Here is a 6,539-nt window from a genome sequence, read left to right on the forward strand (position 1 = left end):
GCCAACAATGTAATGCAATGGTTGTAATAACTTTAATAACACAATTGAAATGATATAAGTAATGAATATGTTTTTTTGTTTAAACAATGAGCTTTAATACGGTTGGTAATGAAATCTTATACAACATGCACCAAAATTATGTGCATAAAAAGCTGATCTTGAGGATCAAGAAACAAAGAACTATAGCCTGGTGATTCTACATGATTCCAATATTCCAAATGGTAAGAGATAACAACAATACAGCAACAACTACTATGAAAGGTAATTAGAAAAAGGTGAATGTGGCAACTTTCTGTAACTATGGTATTTCAGAAGCACGGAGTTTGCCTTGTATCCTAAAGCAAAGAATCATTTATACAGAATAATAGCAAAACTTCAGAGGGTAGTAAAAAAACTGGAGAGAACAATCCTCGTATTGGCGGGTTCAACTTGTCTTCAAGAAACCAAGATAATTGTTAGACTGAAATGACTGCTAGCTTCAAACTTGTGGTTTAGCACTCTTTTCATCATGGCTCCATACAGTCAGTCATCTTCTCTTGAAGTTTTCTAAAACACGACTTTTTTAAATACAACCTTTCATATATGTTGCATAACACAACAAATTCCCCTGGAAACTGCTGCAAAGCCTGAACTTTGTTTTGTCCTGTCTCCGATTATTTGACTGGGTGTTCATTCTCACATCCCTTATGGTCTGAATTGAACACCAAAAAAGGAATTGTTACCGACAACCATTCCTTGACACCACAAGAGGTTTGTCGCTGCATTCATATGTAAAATATTACTACCCATGAGTGTAAAAGCCAGAACTTCCAAGAATAGATTATTATAAGTCAGAGCAAGACAAAAAATCCTATCTAAAAGATATGATGCCTCCTTGTGTGACTTCTTTCCATGCATATATGACTCATATGTATGCTTATGTTGACACAGAAATATCACATGCCCTTTCAGCCCTATGTAACAATGGATACAAAATATAACAATCCAAAGATGATGGGGAAGCCCGAGGAAAGGAAAACCATTGACACCAAACTTTTCACCCTTGAAATTACTCACTTAAAAAGGGAACAAGAGCAAAAGGCAATACGCTGCATAGAAGCACACTTCTCAAATATTCATAGAAAGATCCACATTTTAAAATCACTCCTGTTCTTAACAGAAAGGCATTCCAATAGAACCTATGTAGAGAATTTTTCGATTTCGCCCACTGCTCGACCACATTAATTAAGACAAACACACGCGAACACAAAGTATATCGCCAAGGATACCGGCCATCCTGAACATGTTTGTGTGTCCTCCTTGGAAGATACCATCATTCCATGGCTCAAGGACCTCAAATCTCACTGAATTTACCAACTTGAATTTGAGAAAAAAACCGACATAAAATCTGTTACCTCATGGAAGTCAAGACCAATGCACCACAGATGAAACATATGTTCTGAAAATTCAAATGATTTTGACCATATACTTTACTTACAAATAATAGCATCAGCCGAGCCTTTCATGCCATATTTTTAGGTGTGTAACTAATTATGAGGCATGTAAGCTGTGTCTTTCAAATATAGTATTGAATTATCAAATATTTGATAAAATCCACTCATGAGCTAGTATTAGGAGTAAACTATCAGGAAAATGGCCGGGTCACATTATGGCTGTATCAACCAATAACTTGTCTCCTCATGATGTAACTAATTTGTGAGGTAGAGAAGTATAAAGTGTCAGTGGAAAACAACCCAGTGAAAAGCCATATTAATTAATCTGGGAATGTCTAAAAGCCCAGGTAATTAAATGTATAACTCTTTTCCTGACCTTATCATGTCATAAAAAACAAATGCACGTTACTGGAGGATAAAATGATATATACTGACAATTCTGACATGTATATCATCATACCTTCAGAAAATAACTCCGGCACAAACAGCATGGGATTTTATAATTTAACTGCACACAATACCACCATATGTATTGCTCCAATGTCCGCAAGAGCTAGTGTTATAAACATAAAGAAATACCAGATGTCAACCCTATAAGTGCCAATATGATGACTTAGCACAATTTAACCGGAAACACATAACTCAATCCTAACACTATTTTGTAACCAAATTACTAACTATTGGATTTGAAACTGCGCACTTCTCTTAACAAAAAATTAGAACTGATAAAAAATGAAGTAATCCATCATCCAAATTTAGTACAGAGAAAACAGGATCATAAAAAGAAAGTGCATCACCTGAGTACTAACTAACTGTCATGCCTCCATCAATCCACCAGCATCAAATAAATCAGCTTGCTCCCCCCACAAGGTAACAACAACATGATTGCTTCATGAAACAACATAAGTAAGTCAGATAACAATTAAGAGGCAAGTATTTATTAAAAAAATAGCAGATGTATACACCTTCCATCTGTGATGTACACCTGCCGCTTCTAGGTCCTAGCATTCCCAGAAGGAGGTAATACATCAGCGACCTTGTTCACCAAACCAACGACATCTATAAATACATATAGATCAAGTAAATTACCAATTTACCACGACACAAACTAAACTTTATAGGCAACATGGGGCACACAAAAATGAAACAATGATGGAAATATCCACATTCTCAGCAGATAACACTGTATTCTGATTGATGCAATCTGACAACATACTAAAATGGGAGAGCAGTATACGCAAATACATGAAAACTCTCTGGCAGGGGCACCACTTCTGTCATAAGAGTCCTTCGAGTAAAGAAAATCTTCAAAGGATGATCGACCGACCTATATCTCTTCTTATGATTGTACAAATCAAATCGCTCAATAGTGTAAACAACCACCTCTTTCAACTGATCCATGAATTGATCAATCTATTACCAGGAACCAAACTTTCCATCGTGCCTTTTTGCAAAGTAGACAAAAACAGAGAAGAAAAGAAACTTGTCAGCTAGAAAGTAGAAGCAGGTAGAGTAAAACTGAAGAAATAATCAAATAAGGAAACCAGGACAGAGTTGGCGAAAAGTAAAAACAATCAAACTAAGTAACCACGACAGAGGTAACAAATTTTTAAAAAATCACGGCTCTCCCTCAACCAAGAATTTACTAAGACATACCAACTGCGCGTACCAACCATAGGATTAAGATATTCGAAAAAGAAAAAATGAACACACATAGATTGCACTACTACAAAGCAGAAAGAATGACGCAAGACTATGCATACCAATAGATAGATAAATACATAGTATCTGAATAACTTGACAGACACAAAAGCAATGTGAACGGATCCCTATATGATTTATAAAGCTTTGCCAAGGTCGGATCTATAGTTTAACTTAAACTGAATCTGTAGATATTGATGTACATTAACTGACCAAGGTTGCTAGCTAAGTAGATATTCCTCTACATTGACTGACCAAAGCTGGTACTATTGTTGTACCGATATATTGATTGTGAACTTGTATATATGGTGAAATGAAATGAGCTTAGACTGTATCATTTTTTTGCCATATACTTTATGAGAATCATATCTACTTTCCCTCATGTCTCCATCTGATCGTCTGAACCAAGCTTAAAATCAAATATCATATGTGATTGAGTGATAGGAGGATATCAGTTCATATTTTCTCCAGCTTCTCTTTTCTACCGCTGATCTTATAATGTGGAGTACAACATGAGAAAATTCTATGGCAGCAGTGCAGTGTTCACCTGACAACCGCACAACAAACTCAAGCTTGTGCAATGCACCTATCCCTGCCTTCTCTGAATTCCCAATCCTGGTGAGCTCCACAGTTCCACCAGTACAGCAGGCGGGATACATCAGGATTACTTCCATTGCTTTGCTTTTTCTCATGTACACGAAAATAATCGTGTTATACGGTAGCCAACACAAACGTGTTGCATGACAGAAAAGTACACGATCACACCCTATCATCTGGACCATTACTCACCTAAACAGACAAAAAAAGGATCAAATGCTATCACAATCCAGCAGCTACTACTCCCTATTACCAGCAGGAACCCAACCGGTCCTATCACACCTGAAGAAAAAAAGCAAGATTCTCAGTACTGCTGAAAAACAGCAACAGGTCAAAGCAATAGCACGTGACTATGCATCTACTGCATATGCACACAACTATTTTTCGTTGATTCAAACAAGTTGGCATCCATACATGCAAGATTCCTATACTGCCTGCCGATTCAAATTCAACATCAGGCAAAAAAAATTGTTTTGCAAAATTACTGGAGGAGAATAGGGGCTCACCAGCAGCGGCTTATTAGGGAGGTCGTCGGCAGCGGCAAGGTGGAATGGTGGCCGGCGACATGAGCTCGGGAAGGTGGCCGCTGGCAGCAGCTCGGTTAGGTGGCAGCAGGCCAACAGATATCAACACACCTTGTCTCAGCACACAACAGAACAACAACGACATGAGCAATGCGGCGATGCATTCGTGGAGCAGCGAGAAGCAACTGAAGATGCATAGGAGAGAATAATCTGACCTAGATCGTGGGGAAGCAGCGAGCAAACTTGCCAAATTGGACGGCATCCTCTCCTCCTGGTAGCTCGCCTTCGGCAGCTTCGCGCTGATACGGTTGGCATCGACCCGGCGGAACCGCTACAGCCGCCGTCGCCTTCGTCCTCGTCCCAGCTCCGATGCGCTCGAGCAGGTGGCTGATAACGGCCAACCTCGCCGGATCCAGAGGTCCAGCCGACGGACCGTGGAGAGCAATGGAGGGTGCTGCCTCACGACCCCGCGTGGCAGCGAATTTGGTCGTCGGCAGGCGCGGGCCACGCAGGGAAAAGATGCGTGCTTGGGCGCGCTCTTCCTTCGCCATCCAGCGCGGGACCTTGGTGGCGGCGAGGCGGAGCTCCACGGCCAAGGGGAGAGGTCGACGACGCAGAGGAAGGGAGATCGAAGGAGGCTGTGCGCAGGGTTGCCCGCCAACCCCTCGCCCCCAACATCGATGACTCCAAGATTCGCCGCCTCGAGTTCCTGCCTCCGCCTTGTAGTTGGCCGACTGACGAATTCGACCTTCTTGACGGGGGCGCCATTGGTGAATATATGGCGGCTCCTATTCTTGGCCAGAGAATAGCCGCCTCCAGACTGAGCTCCTTCCCTGCACATGGCGCCGCCGCCATATCCCTTCGGCTCGCCTCCATACCGACGCCATCGCCACTGCCTCCCGAGGTCGCGCCCCACCCCGATGCCATGGAGCCGCCGCCTGCTGATGGGGAATAGAGAGGATGCGCCCTTCTCCCTACTTGATGGCCCACCTCCATGCCGACGGCGTCGCCGCCACCCCAACCACCGCACGCAACTCAGCGTTGTGGCCAGGGAGGAGAGTAGCCACCGTGCCGTTCAATGGGAGGAACAAAATTTTAGAAAGAAGAGTGGGAGAGAAGAGAGATGGAGGCTCGGGAACCGACGCAATATTAAGCAACGTGGGCACCGCTTTGACCATCCACACCAACGCTATAGCCACGCGTGGAAGGAAAGAAAAAGGAACTGCGTGTATGTTTTCCAACATCCCTAAAAATGCTAGAGAGCACCGAAAGTGCACACAGGAAATGCTTGTGCGTATCAAACTATCTAAACCTGTACGTGTCAACCCAGGGTTAATCTGAAAAGTAATTCAAAATTATGAGAAAAAAGAAGCTTGTTACACTTTTATATAGTAGTTATCTAAGCAATAATTATAGAGATTAAATCTAAGATCATGCCACTCGTGCACTAGTGACAAGCATTAAACACAACAAGATTGCAGCAACAATTACTTCAAAAACTTTATAGATAGACTGATCATAATGTAACAATTCATCGGATCCCAACAAACACAACACCGATTACATCAGATGGATCTCAATGGCAGCTCATGAGATCATTGTATTGAAGTACATGGGAGAGAGAGAGTACCAACTAGCTACTGCTAGAACCCGTAGTCCATGGGGGAACTACTCACGGAGCATGATGGAGGCGGTGGTGTCGATGGAGAAGGCTCCGGGGGTCGATCCCCGTCCCGGCAGGGTGCCGAAACAGGAACTTCTGACCCTTGAAACTAGGTTTCGCGATGGCGGCGGGGCTCCGGCAGTCTTTTTGGAGTATGATAGATATATCTTGGGTTTTCGCGTCGTGGGGGAATAAATAGGCAAAGGGGCGATGTCGGTGGAGTCCCGAGGTGGGCACCCCACACGCCAGCGCGCCTGTGGGCCCGGCCGTGCAGCTGCATGGGGAGGAGGCCGTGGGCCTTCCCCGGGCTTGCCCTTCTGGCTCCGTGTGTCGCTCGGAAAAATAGGAGGTTTGGCTTTTGTTTCGTCGAATTCCGAGAATAATGTCTGAACAGCTTTTCTGGAACCAAAAACAGCGGAAAACAGGAACTGACATTGTGGCATCTTGTTAATAGGTTAGTCCCAGAAAATGTATAATAATGATATATAATGCATATAAAACATGTGACCATGATACATAAAACAAGCATGAAACATCAGAAATTATAGATACGTTGGAGACGTATCACATAGTAAGGAGCAACGTATTCCCATGGCACACTTCTAGCAGATGATTCAAGCC

General features: G+C 42.8%; 1 long non-coding RNA gene across 3 annotated transcripts; it reads right to left on the reverse strand.

Annotated features, from left to right (window-relative positions):
• Positions 1 to 386: 386 nt before the first annotated feature.
• Positions 387 to 4,532, reverse strand: LOC124663874. Of its 3 annotated transcripts, XR_006990424.1 has the most exons (8): positions 4,471 to 4,516; positions 4,238 to 4,366; positions 3,682 to 4,013; positions 2,761 to 2,877; positions 2,399 to 2,492; positions 2,231 to 2,321; positions 1,894 to 1,986; positions 387 to 758 (listed from the first exon to the last, which is right to left on the reverse strand). It is a non-coding gene; the product is annotated as an uncharacterized LOC124663874 (long non-coding RNA). The 3 variants fall into 3 exon arrangements; XR_006990423.1 differs by having other exon boundaries at positions 4,238 to 4,532; XR_006990425.1 differs by lacking the exon at positions 1,894 to 1,986 and having other exon boundaries at positions 4,238 to 4,532.
• Between the last annotated feature and the right edge of the window lie 2,007 nt (positions 4,533 to 6,539).

Source organism: Lolium rigidum, chromosome 6 (genome assembly GCF_022539505.1).
Source record: "Lolium rigidum isolate FL_2022 chromosome 6, APGP_CSIRO_Lrig_0.1, whole genome shotgun sequence".
Lineage (NCBI taxonomy): Eukaryota > Viridiplantae > Streptophyta > Magnoliopsida > Poales > Poaceae > Lolium > Lolium rigidum.